This window comes from Oncorhynchus masou, chromosome 14, assembly GCF_036934945.1.
Source record: "Oncorhynchus masou masou isolate Uvic2021 chromosome 14, UVic_Omas_1.1, whole genome shotgun sequence".
Taxonomy (NCBI): Eukaryota; Metazoa; Chordata; class Actinopteri; order Salmoniformes; family Salmonidae; genus Oncorhynchus; species Oncorhynchus masou.
Window position 1 is genome coordinate 16,266,313 of NC_088225.1, and position 17,736 is coordinate 16,284,048.

Genomic DNA, 17,736 nt, shown 5'->3' on the forward strand with positions numbered 1-17,736 from the left:
TCCCTTCCACACCACCCTCAGCTCCAAAACACACACACACACACACACACACACACACACACACACACACACACACACAGAGAGAATATTCACACAAGCACACAAATTACCCTCCCCCGACCCCATCTCAATTGCCATAGCCCTGGCTGGCAGATGTATGGGAGTTGTCAGCTCTCAAGCTCGGCTCGGGGAGAGATGTGGTTCTAACTTATCTCATCTTATTTAACTGGGCAGTAATCAGAAAACAGTGGCAAGCTCATTTAGAGTCAGGTTGGCTGTGCAGCGCTGGGGGTGGCGGGGCCACGGACACAGACAGAGGCAAATGGCAATTATCATATCCCAAGTCACAGAACAGCGCCCCACAGGTTCCATTAAGGCCATTAGCACTGGGGGCCAACACTGAAACTGATCCCAGGCCTGTAGGATAGGTAGGGCAGCAGCGTCTGTGAGAGGAGGCAGTGTGCATTGTAGCACTGACCTGGCCAAGGGGTATTGATCATCAATATTTTAAATGGAGAACTGAGGGCAGTCATGTGAGAGGAAGGATTCAGGGTTTGTGTTTGGTTGTAAAACTGATTTAATGACGTCCTGACAATGACAGCACATGTTATCATGCTGTAGATTCATTATTCCTCCAGATTGTGCTCAATGGAATCATCATTTGATACATCAGAAAAGCAGAACTTAATATTTGGTACAGAAACCTTTGTTTGCAATTACAGAGATCATATGTTTCCTGTAGTTCTTGACCAGGTTTGCACACACTGCAGCAGGGCAATACGGATTGTCAGCTCCCTCCAAAGATTTTCTATTGGGTTCAGGTCTGAAGACTGTCTAGGCCACTCCAGGACCTTGAGATGCTTCTTACGGAGCCACTCCTTAGTTGACCTGGCTGTGTGTTTCAGGTCGTTGTCATGCTGGAAGACCCAGCCACGACCCATCTTCAATGCTCTTACTGAGGGAAGGAGGTTGTTGGCCAAGATCTCGCGATACATGGCCCCATCCATCCTCCCCTCAATACGGTGCAGTCGTCCTGTCCCTTTTGCAGAAAAGCATCCCCAAAGAATGTTTCCACCTCCATGCTTCACGGTTGGGATGGTGTTCTTGGGGTTGTACTCATCCTTCTTCTTCCTCCAAACATGGCGAGTGGAGTTTAGACCAAAAAGATCTATTTTTGTCTCATCAGACCACATGACCTTCTCCCATTCCTCCTCTGGATCATCCAGGTGGTCATTGGCAAACTTCAGACGGGCCTGGACATGCGCTGGCTTGAGCAGGGGGACCTTGCGTGCGCTGCAGGATTTTAATCCATGACGGCGTAGCGTGTTACTCATGGTTTTCTTTGAGACTGTGGTCCCAGCTCTCTTCAGGTCATTGACCAGGTCCTGCCGTGTAGTCCTGGGCTGATCCCTCACCTTCCTAATGATCATTGACGCCCCACGAGGTGAGATCTTGCATGGAGCCCCAGACCGAGGGTGATTGACCGTCATCTTGAACTTCTTCCATTTTCTAATAATTGCGCCAACAGTCGTTGCCTTCTCACCAAGCTGCTTGCCTATTGTCCTGTAGCCCATCCCACCCAGGTCTACAATTTTATCCCTGATGTCCTTACACAGCTCTCTGGTCTTGGCCATTGTGGAGAGGTTGGAGTCTGTTTGATTGAGTGTGTGGACAGGTGCAGTTAACAATACAGGTAATGAGTAGAGAACAGGAGGGATTCTTAAAGAAAAACTAACAGGTCTGTGAGAGCCGAAATTCTTTCTGGTTGGAAGGTGATCAAATACTTATGTCATGCAATAAAATGCAAATTAATTATTTAAAAATCATACAATGTGATTTTCAGGATTTTTGTTTTAGATTCCGTCTCTCACAGTTGAAGTGTACTGATGATAAAATTACAAACCTCTACATGCTTTGTAAGTAGGAAAACCTGCAAAATCGGCAGTGTACTTGTTCTCCCCACTGTATATCTCAACGGAATCATCTATGTTTCAATGGAATCATCTATATCTCAATGGAATCATCAATGTCTCCACGGAATCATCTGTTTCAACAGAATCATCTATGTTTCAATGGAATCATCTATGTGTCAATTGAATCATCTATGTCTCAATGGAATCATCTATGTTTCAAAGGAATCATCTATGTCTCAACGGAATCATCTGTTTCAACAGAATCATCTGTTTCAACAGAATCATCTGTTTCAACGGAATCATCTATGTCTCAACGGAATCATCTGTTTCAACGGAATCATCTATGTCTCAACGGAATCATCTATGCCTCAACAGAATCATCTACGTCGCAACGGAATCATCTACGTCTCAACGGAATCGTCTACATATTAATGGATTTATCTACATCTCAACAGAATCATCTACGTCTCTCAACGGAATCATCTACATATTAACGGAATCATCTACATCTCAACGGAATCATCTACGTCTCTCAACGAAATCATCTACGTCTCAACGGAATCATCTATAATATAATAATATAATAATATATAATAATAATAATAATATAATAATAATAATAATATATCCCATTTAGCAGACGCTTTTGTCCAAAGCGACTTACAAGTCGGCAGGGGCCACTACTTTTTACATATCGGTGGCCCCAGCGGGAATCGAACACACGACGCTTGGCGTTGCAAGCGCCATGCACTACCGACTGAGCCACACAGGACTCTATGTCTCAACGGAATCATCTATGTCTCAAAGGAATCATCTATGTCTCAACGGAATCATCTATGTCTCAAAGGAATCATCTATGTCTCAAAGGAATCATCTATGTCTCAACGGAATCATCTATGTCTCAACGGAATCATCTATGTCTCATATGAGCAGGACAAGAAGCATTAGGAAGAATATTGGTTTTGACATTTTCCGCCGTAACGCTTAGTTTGACGATGAATGTCACGCTCAGTCTTTTTTTCCTCATTAACTATGGGGCCCGGCACACCAGCACACCAGCACACCAGCTCCAATCTGCTCCCTCCGTCGTCCCACAAAGTCCCTGGAATCCTATTCTCTGTCCTCTTCACTCCACCAAATTCAATTAAAAAGAGAAATTGGCAATTAGATCACTGTTATGATCCTGTAACAATGATCTAATGTGTAATTCATTGGCTTGGCGCTCCCCCGGGGGGTCCTGCTTGATGGAGTGGCTCTGAGACTCCTTGGCATTCACCTCGGCCGGTGCAGCGCGGGGTGGGGTGGGCTCTCCTCTCGGCCCCCCCGTCACCATCATCCAAACTGCCTGGTCTCTACTGTCTCACCACCACCACGAGGGCTCTGCTGGCCCGCGGCAACAACTCACTGTACCCACACATACTGTATACACACGCATAAGTAAATGTGCACACACGGATACGCATACACACAGTGATTTGCTTTGTTTTATATGCATAAGCTTCATTCGGCAGATTGCAGGTGTTTAAAGAGGACAGAGAGCACACACAAGCACATACCCCTACATGTCGCCTCTCGCGGGAGAACCTTCGGCAATGTTTCCCTCATTTAATTAAGTCAATTCCAATATGGAGGGGGGGGTGTAGCTCCAGGCTAAGAATCACATTGAGATAAGGGGTGAGGGTGGTGAGGGGGGAGTTTATCCTCAACACACCCAAACCCGGTAAGTCTTGTCACCAGCCCTGTGACTGGAGCCCTTTGGGCAGCTGACCCGACAGCACCACCAAATGGGGAATGTCTGCTACACTTAGCATCATCCTCCTGGAGCCAGGTAGTGGCCACGTGTTTATCTGTCACAACAAAGCCTTGTTACCTGGCAACATTTAATACTTTATAGAGGTTTTATCTTATCATAGCCTCTAGGGTATATTTAGTCCTGGGATAAATGCAACAAACACACGCAGACAGACACAGTATGGCAGACCGACGCACAAGCACAAGCACAGACACACGGATACACACACGGATACACACACCCACAGTGATTGCTCTGCTTGGCTCGTTTAGCACTTCTAAGGCAGAGATCCCCAGAGGCCAGCTATCACATCCAGTTACCGTGGCACCAGACATGCCCAGACCCACCTGGCTGCTCTCACCTCAATCTGAGAAAGACAGGAGGCACTGTAACCATGTCACACAGGACACACACACTGAATCACAGACGCACAGAGACACACACTGAATAACTGATTAACATACTGTAAACACAGACACACACTGAATCACTGAATCACAGGCGCACAGAGACACACATTGAATCACTGAATCACAGACGCACAGAGACACAGACTGAATCTCTGAATCACAGATGCACAGAGACACACATTGAATCACTGAATCACAGACACACAGAGACACAGACTGAATCACAGACGCACAGAGACACACATTGAATCACAATCAGAACCACAGACACAGAAAGGCACAGTCACAGACACACCGAATCACAGACAATATTAGAGTCAAATACATCAACATAAACAGCATAAGCCAACACACATATACTAGAGTGACACACAGACACTCTACCATCAGCCCAGGTGTACGGTGATGAACAGTGACATTGCTCAACATCGCTATCTTTCCAAATCTAAACCAAATTTCCAACGAACCATCCGGTAGAATATGAATCATCAGCCAGTTGTCCTGGGAGACCAGATTGACAGTTATTATTTTCGGTCGCTGCCTCTTTTCATAATTTGATTAGTAAATAACTGAAAATGAGTCAAATGATCAAAGCATACATCACTGACAGTAACTGCCAGTGGGAATGACAGGTAAAAGAAATGACAAACAGCTATATTAACAGGAACGTAAAGAAGGGCCCTAATGAGAAAGCTCTGCCTTCATTGGTGACTCACATTGATGGCTGGAGGTAATACAGACGTAATAGCTGCTAAAGTAGGAGACAGAGAAAAGAGAGGGAGTGAGTGAGAGAAGGGAAAAGAGAGGTGGTGAGAAAGAGAGAGAGAGAGAGAGAGAGAGAGAGAGAGAGAGAGAGAGAGAGAGTGAAAAGCAACAAGGTAGAGGAGGTGGTGGAGAGGAGGACTGGCCGGTGATTAGTGCGCTCCAGCGTTGGTTGAGGCTGACTTGTCACAGGTTGACATGGGATGCAATTATGGAGGGGAAATTTGCGGGGCCCTCAGGCATGTGGCATCCATGCTGTCAACTCTGGCTGATGTGTGGGCTCTTGGCACTGGCAAAGATGTCACAGGTGCTTACTGTACACTTCACTACAGCAGCATTCCTATAAAAATGGGCCAAAGTTTAACCAGGAGAGGTTGGAGAGGAGAGTGTGACGGTTACAGGCCATGGTGTGTATGTCTGTGTAGGTTTGAAAAGGTGTGTGTGCGCGCTTCAGTCTGTCCCTGTGCAAGCACTTGAGCGTGCATGTGTGTGTGCGTGTGCATGCGTGTGTGCAAATGTGCTATGATGGATAGCGCCACAGTAGAACAGCTGTTTTAACACCAGTAGGCTGTTAACACTAATCTACCCCCTACTCCTACCTGATGTCTCAGTCTCACTCCCTCTCAGTCCCTCTCTCTCTCTCCTGCTCTTTGCTAAAGCCACCAATCTCCATTGTGACTGGACCAGTTTCTCACACTGTTCTCCCCATCTTCTCTGTGTCTCCCATGTCAGCTCTTGTGTATAAGTCCCCCTGCAGTATAAGTAAGCACTTTAAGGCCCAAGGCAAATTACCTCAGCAGGACACAGCACACTTTTCTCTTATTTTCTCCTCTGTGTGGCGCTTATCATACCTGGGCCTCCTCACAGAGCCAGCAGCACACGACTCCAGCTTAAAGGCCCAGTGCAGTCAAAAACCTGATATTCCTGTACTTTATATGCATTGAGTATACCAAACATTAGGAGCACCTTCCTAATATTGAGTTGCAACACCTCCCCCCTTTCCTTCAGAACAGCCTCAATTCATTGTGGCATGGACTCTATGGACTCATGGACTTGTGGCATGTCGAAAAGGTTCCACAGGGATGCTGGCCCATGTTGACTCAAATGCTTCCCACAGTTGTGTCAAGTTGGCAGGATGTCCTTTGGGTGGTTGACCATTCTTGATACACACGGGAAACGGTTGAGCGTGAAAAACCCAGCAGCGATGCAGTTCTTAACACAAACCGGTGCACCTGGCACCTACTACCATACCCAGTTAGTAGGCACTTAAAACTTTTGTCTTGTCCATTCACCCTCTGAATGGCACACATACACAACCCATGTCTCAATTGTCTCAAGGGTAAAAAATTATTTGTTAACCTGTCTCCTCCTCTTCATCTACACTGACTGAAGTGGATTTAACAAATGACATCAATAACAGATCATCACTTTCACCTGGATTCACCTAGTCAGTCTACGTCATGGAAAGACCAGGTGTCCTTAATGTTTTGTACACTCAGTGTATATTTCCACACTACTAGATTGGAATAATACTGTGTATTTGTGAAAAGTATGATAATGCCCTTTAGTGTAAGAGCTGTTTAAAAAGACCTGAAATTACAGCCTGTTTTGGTGGGATGGCGTTTTGGACTGCCTGGTGACGTCACCAGCCGGGTACATTTGTTACAGTTTTTCTCAAGCGCTTTGGCTCAATTCTCTTTTTCAAAACAACAAGTTCAAATCTCTGAACAATTAGTTTCTTGTTCACAACAGATTTGAATTTCTTATTTATTTAAGCAAATTGCACATGTTTTGTAACGTGTGCAAAAGAGTAAGTACAAATGCACATGGCTTGTTGATCAAAACTGAGTTGATTCTCAGTGAAATTGTCATACTCATCACAACTTCTAAACATTCTTTCATCGTGTGAATCATCACATGCAAAATGATCCATTCAATGATCAAAATCAGTCAGACATACATGTATATTCCATAAATATCTATGACATGGAATTTTTGTGATGTCTGCTTAATAAGCAAATTACCTGCCAAGAGACATAGTAATGAAATAGGAATCACAATCTTACCAATCAAGTTTGGAAGCATATACACTACTGTTCAAAAGTTTGGGGTCACTTAGAAATGTCCTTGTTTTTGAAAGAAAAACACATTTTTGGTCCATTAAAATAACATCAAATTGATCAGAAATACAGTGTAGACATTATTAATGTTATAAATGACTATTGTAACGGCAGAATTTGTATGGAATATCTACGTAGGTGTACAGAGGCCCATTATCAGCAACCATCACTCCTGTGTTCCAATGGCATGTTGTGTTAGCTAATCCAAGTTTATCATTTTAAAAGGCTAATTGATCATTAGAAAATCCTTTTACAATTATGTTAGCACAGCTGAAAACTGTTGTTCTGATTAAAGAAGCAATAAAACTGTCCTTCTTTAGACTAGTTGTGTATCTGGAGCATCAGCATTTGTGGGTTCGATTACAGGCTCAAAATTCCTTCTGAAACTAATCAGTCTATTGTTGTTCTGAGAAATGAATGCTATTCCATGCGAGAAATTGCCAAGAAACTGAAGATCTCGTACAACGCTGTGTACTACTCCCTTCACTAGTCTAAAGAAGGCCAGTTTTATTGTGTCTTTAATCAGGACAGCAGTTTCATGACACAAGGCGAGACCCAGATGCAGACACAGGAGGCAGATGGTTGGAGTCTTACAATATTTATTAATCCAATAAGGTAAGGCAAGAGAATGGTTGTGTACAGGCAAAAGGTCAAAACCAGCTCAGTCCAAAAGGTACCGAATGGCAGGCAGAATCAAGGTAGGATGATCAGGCAGGCAGGAAAGTAGTTCAGTCAGGCAGGGGTCAAAACCGGGAAGACTATCAAAAAGAGAATAGCAAAAGGAGTATGGGGAAAAACACACTGGTTGACTTGACTAACATACAAGACGAACTGGCACAGAGAGACAAGAAACACAGGGATAAATACACTGGGGAAAACAAGATGAACTGAGAGACAGAGAGACAGGAAACACAGGGATAAATACACTGGGGAAAACAAGATGAATAGAGAGACAGAGAGACAGGAAACACAGGGACAGGGATAAAACATGGGGAAAACAAGATGAACTGAGAGACAGAGAGACAGGAAACACAGGGGTAAACAAGATGAAACAGAGAGACAGGAAACACAGGGATAAATACACTGGGGAAAACAAGACTGAGAGACAGAGAGACAGGAAAACAGGGATAAAACTGGGGAAAACACTGAGACAGAGAGACAGGAAACAAGATGAACTGGGGAGAGACAGACAGAGACAGGAAACACAGGGATAAATACACTGGGGAAAACAAGATGAACTGAGAGACAGAGAGACAGGAAACACAGGGATAAATACACTGGGGAAAACAAGATGAACTGAAGACAGAGAGACAGGAAACAAGATAAATACACTGGGGAAAACAAGATGGAACTGAGAGACAGAGAGACAGGAAACACAGGGATAAATACACTGGGGAAAACAAGATGAACTGAGAGACAGAGAGACAGGAAACACAGGGATAAATACACTGGGGAAAACAAGATGAACTGACAGGAAACAAGGGATGAAAATGAGAGAGACAGAGAGACAGGAAACACAGGGATAAATACACTGGGGAAAACAAGATGAACTGAGAGACAGATAGACAGGAAACACAGGGATAAATACACTGGGGAAAACAAGATGAACTGAGAGACAGAGAGACAGGAAACACAGGGATAAATACACTGGGGAAAACAAGATGAACTGAGAGACAGAGAGACAGGAAACACAGGGATAAATACACTGGGGAAAACAAGCGACACCTACAAGGGGTGGAGACAATAATGAGGACAAGTGAAACTGATCAGGGTGTGACAGGGCCTCTGTAGGCCTATGTAGATATTCCATTAAAAATCAGCTGTTTCCAGCTGCAATAGTCATTTTCAACATTAACAATGTTTACACTGTATTTCTGATCAATTTGATGTTATTTTAATGGACAACAAATTTGCTTCCCTTTCAAAAACAGGACATTTCTATGTGATCCCAAACCTTTGAACGGTGTATATACAACGATCAAAGGGATCATCCTGTTTGTATGTGGTTGCTATGATAATTAACTGTGTTTGCATGTGATCAGGGGTGTATTCATTCCACCGATTCTGTTGAAAACTTTTCTTAAACGGAAGTGGAAAAAAATGGGAATAAACATCCCTGTATTTGTCCAATAGAAACTCTCATTTGCAACTGTTGGACTAATGATTACGCCTTAGATCAGCTAGATGCAGGCCAGAGTGTTCAAGGCGGTATTGAATGTGTCAATGTCTGTTACCTTAGATTACTCACATTTCTCTCAACCTGTGCACCTACATTGTAAACTTTAATTCATAGGCTACGGTTGTAGCAACCTCATGATGGGTATAGGGAAAATGTGATTATCATGTAGTAGCCTAAACTTATTGATGTTACATTGTGCTGGGTAAATGGAATATGAATGACAGTCATCCAATATGCTGTAATAGAAATAAGGCCATGCTCATAAAATAAATTGTCCTCCCTCATCTTTAACACAACCAACCGCCACTGAACCTGTAGCTTTTACTGAAGTACAGTGGATGGTCTGGATTTCTGTCCTGTCTTTCTTTAAAAAAAATCATAAACCCATTTTCCCGAAAATTGATTTGTACAAAGACTTCCAGACTACCATCATGGGGCTTGAAAGCCAACTCTAGCAGGCCATCAGGTGTGATTTTCCACTTCAGACATTTATTTTTGGCTGCAGCAGCACAGCAAATGAGCTCTCTGAGAGCAGGGTGGTGTCGGTCGGGTCTCAGTGGGCAACACAATGCTTGGTTGCACTGACCGTGAGCGAGACAGAGACCCCACTATCATGTGCAGGGGAACAGGGATCAGACAACGCAGTGATACCCAGCAAGATGGCCAGATGTCCTCCATTCAATAACAACTTGTCTCAGCAACATTGATCTATGTACATTCACATCCACTCATGCTTGTATAACATGTTTAGAGGGAGGCCAATAAGGAGGCTAACACCTGTAAAGTGGAAACATGAGAGGTGGTAGACATGACCTGTTTACAGAGTTATCACAGTCACTGAGGCTTTGTTAGTGTTGTTACTGTTAGCCTCAGTGTTGTGTTGTGTAGCCAACAGGCCCTGTGTGTCCCTGTGTCCTCTACCTGAACCCCCCCGGGGCAACTTAGCAGCGGAACATATAAGTCCCCCCCCCCTCCTAATTCACAGCCCAACACCTCAGCTGGCGATGGGGGCCTGATTATATCAGGAGAACAAGGGCTAATTAAATAGGGGTCTGATCACTGAGGAGTAAATTATTTAACACCAGAGACTCAACTCTCTCTTCGTTAGATCCTAAACCACAGAACTCTCTCTCCCTCCCTCCCTCCCTAGTCTCCCTGTGTGCCTCACCTTCCGTTCTCTTATTAACGACAGCTTTACCACATTGCTCTTTCATCTTTGGGAACCGTGTTCCATTTGGTAGAGGCAGAATGGTAGAGAGAGAGACAGTATGAAAGGTCTAGTTTAGGGCTATGACCACTGCAACATACCCATCTACTCTATCATGGTGAGTTGATTAGACACGACATCAAAGGGAGTCAACCTACAGATTAACATTAAAAGATCTCCTGGCAAATCAACACATAATTGACACAATCGGAACAAATTCATTGTTCGCCACATCCCCCTACCCCCTCTGTGTATTCACAAGTGCATTAGAATGGATAACCCTTACCACTATCGTGCACGTAGAGAAAAGCTAGTAGATTGTACAAGTTCTGTTTTGTTGTTGTGTTCCCAAACAGGATGTGGTGGGAGACTTGTTGAGGGAGCTCAGTGTTCAGTCCCTCGGCAGGGGACTGCTATTCCTACTTCTCCTCCTTAGTGTTGTGGTTTTTCTCTGACAGTCAAACTCTCTCAGGGCCAGTTTCAGACTTTCTGATCGCCCGCTGGACCACTTTCCCCTCTCTCTCCCATCTACACGGCAACGAATGCTAACTCCAAAAGCCAACGTCCCGAGGTAAAGGGAAAATCACTGACACAAGATGATACCTGGCAGAGCACAGAACTACTGCTTTCAAACATTATTTTCCATTGGCAAAACTGTTTACCAAAAAACAATTAACCTTAACATGGGCACATTCTATTTGCTCTTCGGATATGCATAAACAGAACTACGAACAACACTACCAACATTATTATTACTATACATAAACTCAGCAAAAAAGGAAACGTCCTCTCACTGTCAACTGTGTTTATTTTCAGCAAACTTAACCTGTGTAAATATTTGTATGAACATAAGATTCAACAACTGAGACATAAACTGAACAAGTTCCACAGACATATGACTAACAGAAATGAAATAATGTGTCCCTAAATGAGGGGGGGGGTCAAAATCAAAAGAAACAGCCAGTATCTGGTGTGGCCACCAGCTTCATAAAGTACTGCAGTGCATCTCCTCCTCATGGACTGCACCAGATTTGCCAGTTCTTGCTGTGAGATGTTACCCTACTCTTCCACCAAGGCACCTGCGAGTTCCCGGACATTTCTGGGGGGAATGGCCCTAGCCCTCACCCTCCGATCGAACAGGTCCCAGACATGCTCAATGGGATTGAGATCCAAACTCTTCGCTGGCCATGGCAGAACACTGACATTCCTGTCTTGCAAGGAATCACACAGAGAACGAGCAGTATGGCTGGTGGCATTGTCATGCTGGAGAGTAATGTCAGGATGAGCCTGCAGGAAGGGTACCACATGAGGGAGAAGGATGTCTTCCCTGTAATGCACAGCAATTAGATTCAAATCAAATCAAATCAAATGTATTTATATAGCCCTTCGTACATCAGCTGATATCTCAAAGTGCTGTACAGAAACCCAGCCTAAATCCCCAAACAGCAAGCAATGCAGGTGTAGAAGCACGGTGGCTAGGAAAAACTCCCTAGAAAGGCCAAAACCTAGGAAGAAACCTAGAGAGGAACCAGGCTATGTGGGGTGGCCAATCCTCTTCTGTCTGTGCCGGGTGGAGATTATAACAGAACATGACCAAGATGTTCAAATGTTCCTAAATGACCAGCATGGTCAAATAATAATAATCACAGGCAGAACAGTTGAAACTGGAGCAGCAGCACGGCCAGGTGGACAGCAAGGAGTCATCATTTTTTTTTTTTTTTACGTTTATTTAACCAGGCAAGTCAGTTAAGAACAAATTCTTATTTTCAATGACGGCCTGGGAACAGTGGTTTAACTGCCTGTTCAGGGGCAGATCGACAGATTTGTACCTTGTCAGTTCGGGGGTTTGAACTTGCAACCTTCCGGTTATTAGTCCAACACTCTAACCACTAGGTTACCCTGCCGATCATGTCAGGTAGTCCTGAGGCATGGTCCTAGGGCTCAGGTCCTCCGAGAGAGAGAAAGAAAGAGAGAAAGAGAGAATTAGAGAGAGCATACTTAAATTCACACAGGACACTGGATAGGACAGAAGAAGTACTCCAAATATAACAAACTGACCCTAGCCCCCCGACACATAAACTACTGCAGCATAAATACTGGAGGCTGAGACAGGAGGTGTCATCCCCGGACAGGGCCAAAAAGGAAGGATATAACCCCACCCACTTTGCCAAGGCACAGCCCCCACACCACTAGAGGGATATCTTCAACCACCAACTTACCATCCTGAGACAAGGCCGAGTATAGCCTACAAAGATCTCCGCCACGGCACAACCCAAGGGGAGGCGCCAACCCAGACAGGAAGATCACATCAGTGACTCAACCCACTCAAGTGACGCACCCCTCCTAGGGACGGTATGAAAGAGCCCTAGTAAGCCAGTGACTCAGCCCCTGTAATAGGGTTAGAGGCAGTGAATCCCAGTGGAAAGAGGGGAACCGGCCAGGCAGCGACAGCAAGGGCGGTTTGTTGCACCAGAGCCTTTCCGTTCACCTTCACACTCCTGGGCCAGACTACACTCAATCATATGACCCACTGAAGAGATGAGTTTTCAGTAAAGACTTAAAGGTTGAGACCGAGTTTGCGTCTCTCACATGGGTAGGCAGACCATTCCATAAAAATGGAGCTCTATAGGAGAAAGCCCTGCCTCCAGCTGTTTGCTTAGAAATTCTAGGGACAATTAGGAGGCCTGCGTCTTGTGACCGTAGCGTACGTGTAGGTATGTACGGCAGGACCAAATCAGAGAGATAGGTAGGAGCAAGCCCATGTAATGCTTTGTAGGTTAGCAGTAAAACCTTGAAATCAGCCCTTGCTTTGACAGGAAGCCAGTGTAGGGAGGCTAGCACTGGAGTATTATGATCACATTTTTTGGTTCTAGTCAGGATTCTAGCAGCCGTATTTAGCACTAACTGAAGTTTATTTGGTGCTTTATCCGGGTAGCCGGAAAGTAGAGCATTGCAGTAGTCTAACCTTGACGTGACAAAAGCATGGATTCATTTTTCTGCATCATTTTTGGACAGAAAGTTTCTGATTTTTGCAATGTTACGTAGATGGAAAAAAGCTGTCCTTGAAACAGTCTTGATATGTTCATCAAAAGAGAGATCAGGGTCCAGAGTAACGCCGAGGTCCTTCACAGTTTTATTTGAGACGACTGTACAACCATAAAGATTGATTGTCAGATTCAACAGAAGATCTCTTTGTTTCTTGATTGGCTGCAATGTCAACAAGCTCAGTCCGATGATGCTGTGACACACCACCCCAGACCATGACGGACCCTCCACCACCAAATCGATCCTGCTCCAGAGTACAGGCCTCAGTGTAACTCATTCCTTCGACGATAAACGCAAATCCGACCATCACCCCTGGTGAGACAAAACCACGACTCGTCAGTGAAGAGTACTTTTTGCCAGTCCTGTCTGGTCCAGCGATGGTGGGTTTGTGCCCATAGGCGATGCAGGCCTACAAGCCCTCCGTCCAGCCTCTCTCAGTCTATTGCGGATAGTCTGAGCACTGATGGAGGGATTGTGCGTTCCTGGTGTAACTCAGGCAGTTGTTGTTGCCATCCTGTACCTGTGATGTTCGGATGTACTGATCCTGTGCAGGTGTTGTTATACGTGGTCTGCCACTGTGAGGACGAGCAGCTGTCCGTCCTGTCTCCCTGTAGCGCTGTCTTAGGCGTCTCACAGTAAGGACATTGCAATTTATTTCCCTGGCCACATCTGCAGTCCTCATGCCTCCTTGCAGCATGTCTAAGGCACGTTCACACAGATGAGCAGGGACCCTGGGCATCTCTCTTTTGGTGTTTTTCAGAGTCAGTAGAAAGGCCTCTTTAGTGTCCTAAGTTTTCATAACTGTGACCTCAATTGCTTACCGTCTGTAAGCTGTTAGTGTCTTAATGACCGTTCCACAGGTGCATGTTCATTAATTGTGGGAAACAGTGTTTAAACCCTTTACAATGAAGATCTGTGAAGTTATTTGAATTGTTCCTAATTATCTTTGAAAGACAGGGTCCTGAAAAAAAGGATATTTCTTTTTTTGTTTCTTTTTTTTCTCTATATTTTAATGTATTAACCCCTCCACCACCACCCCTCTTAGGAGGACAAATATCTGTTTATTTTTTTACAACCTTTCTTCTACATATACATACATTTTACATATACATGTTACATACACATTTTGCATACACATTTCACATACATGGTACTTTTAAATAAGGCAGTCACATAACAATAATACATTTAATCCAAACCCTCAGCCACTCTCAGTCTTCCCACCATAGACCACCCTCATTTGGTTTCCATTTTTTTCAATTGTGCTGTGATGTTTGACATGATTTTTTAAAACCTTTCTAATCGTATAGTATCCATTATTTTCCATTGACAATCTGTTCACCGAAAAACAATGAACCTGCCACATAACATGGGCACATTCTATTTGCTTTCTGAATATGCATAAAATAACTATAAACAACATTACCAACATTATTAGTATATTAGTATATTCAGTAGATTTTCAGATGTCTTATCTAAAATGAATCAAGCTATGGCATGGCAAGTCATTACATGTACTATCTATGTTCTGATAGCATTGCCTTGCCTCTCCAGACATCGAATAAAAACTAACATTTGATTTGTCAGTATGTTATTATGGGGAATATATTGATCACATACTGTACCAGTCTCTACAAATACACAATAGAGGACACACAAAGTAGAAAATACTGTATATCTTAAATGTTGTTGTCATGGAAACGCAAGTCAGCAACATGTTTGGAGCCTTGAAATAACTCATCCAAACCCCATAATTGTATTATTTATTTTTTTAACCTGTATATAACAAGGCAAGTCAGCCTAAAAAAAAATTATTTGTAAACTCTATACATCCTCAGTGTTTTGTATTGACTCAAAAGACCTACACTCCTTCATCAGTGAAGATAATGGTTTTCTAACAGCAAAATGGATTACAGAATGTAGAGAACTATGCAAAAAGTTTACAATGAGTAAGGAAAAAATGAGACCGACTATTTGACAGCTGTTCTATCTTTTTACTGCTTTATTCTCTGTGAGTAAAGCTGTGCTAATATGGACTTGGTTGTCCTTAAAGCACATTTGCAGTCCATTTACCATGAATATACACATGAGCTTAAAATAACAAGATTAATGTTGACCTTTGGTCTTAAGGCGAACCAAATGCTGCCACGCTGTGTCCCACGCCACTAGGTAGGTGTGCAGCGATGACTCATTCTACTCCTGTGGAGGCGGGCGGAGCGGGCAGGGTGCTGTCTGTGACAAGGCACTGTCGCTGTTGCTGCACCCGCGACATGCTTACTGCCAGCATAACATGTTACTTCAATTAGATAATTGAATGAGTCAATTCCCGTCACCTCTCCCACTCACAATGTCTACCTGAAATAGACTCCCAAAATTATGTGTTCAGAGCGAGGGAGGGAGAGAGAGGGATGGGGAGATAGGGAGGAGGGAGGGAGAGAGAGGGATGGGGAGATAGGGAGGAAGCAGGGAGGGAGGGAGAGGGGGATGGGGAGATAGCGAGGAAGCAGGGAGGGAGGGATGGGGGGAGAGAGAGCAGCCCATGTAGCCACACTAAAGCAGCCTGGCTCTCTCTCATTCCCCAGGGAAATTGCATCACATATTGATCCGTGTTCCCTCCACCTAATGGACGTAGAGGGTGGAAGTGCCGCTGGCAATTGGGAAATGGCTGTGCGAGTAACAAGGAGTCATTAAGGCATAAAACCCAGGTGAGTCACCCAAGGACCTTTCCCCTGGCCTCGCACAGGGCCTCTCGGTGCTGCTGCCTGTCTGGAGTCCACATCTGTATGTACCAAGGAGGGAGAGTACCAAAGCAGCAGGCCCGCAGGCTCAGACAAAAATGTATCTTCATTACACCCCATACACTAGCCAATAAACAGGGGAGAGAGACAATCATTCTGTATTACATCCATGACTATAGCACTTTACATTTTCTATCAGTTTAACAGACTCCCTTGGCCATCTTACAATCCTCACATTCATTTTTTACAGCCTTACACACATTCTGTCTTGCCATGCCTACAGATGGGGCTTTTACAGTGCAGGGATTTTCACTGGCGCCAAAGTGGTTATGTTCTGTTCTCAATGGCACAACAGCAGCGTCTGACTTCACATTTCCAGCGATATCACACAACTCAGTGCCAGAGCCATCAATGCTTCATTCTGTTTGACAACAAACACACAGAAATAAAACACAGATTGTGTCATTATACTTCTAAAATGTGTAATGTGCAACATGTCCTGGAGTGGGCCAGGTTGTACAAAATACATCACCACACTGTTACATGGCCGCCAATACTTCACAAGTTTTCTTCAAGAGCACATGAATGAGCAAAGAGGACATTTTTCAACCACAGCAACTATATGAACTGCACTGGCAAGAGAAGAGAGAAGGGATCAGTGATAATTATCAGTGGTAGGGGAAGGAGGAGCAAACGCCCAGGCGATGGGTTCACTTTCTGGGACTGGCACAGTTTGATGTCACACACACTATTTGAATTGCAAAGGCAGAGCAAAAATTCAATCCAGCACGATGGTTCTGTCTGGGTTTAATGCTCTGTTAAATCAGCGAGAACAAACAGGAACCGTTCACACGCCTTTGTTCAAACGTGAAAATGTTCCCTCTAATTCCAATGCATGAGAAATGTCATCTTGAAGTACAAGTAGAGCTCTCTACTGCTCAGCCTTCTGTGACATTTCAATTTGTTTATTCATCCATTTCCTTGGCTGATGTCACCAGTAAAAAGCAGGAACAATCATAGCCTGTTAAGGTGTTCCTGTATACTTCACCATCACTCTGGGGGTGTATATAGACTTCCATACGGATAACCCCCTGCCTGCATGTGAATGCTTGATCACCTCCCGCCCCTAAAACCAATTGGCTGTATGCATGTAAATATGGTGCATTACTTAGCCGAGGTGTTTTACCCCCGTGTCTCAGACTGAAGGTGATTTTGATTTGCTGCCATTTGGATATTAAGTGCAGTGGATATTGAGTGCTATTACAGCTGGGGACAGGCGAGGCATCAATCTCTGTCAGAGAAGTGGAAAATCTCTCTCCAGACAGATGCTGTCAGTCAGGAAGAAACTCATGAGCTGCATGAAAAGCAGGAAGTCCCAGCCAGAGATAATGGATCCTGTGGCATACACCTCGGCTTAGTATTGAGGCACTCTCACACCTCATCCCTTTCACTTCTTGGGTTGGGGATAAAGAAAGTAGTGATGTGAACCCACCAGGGGTGCTCATCAAATCTATCGTCTCCAGCTCCTTTGGGATGGGTGGTGTCATGAGAATATCATGACGTATGTCAC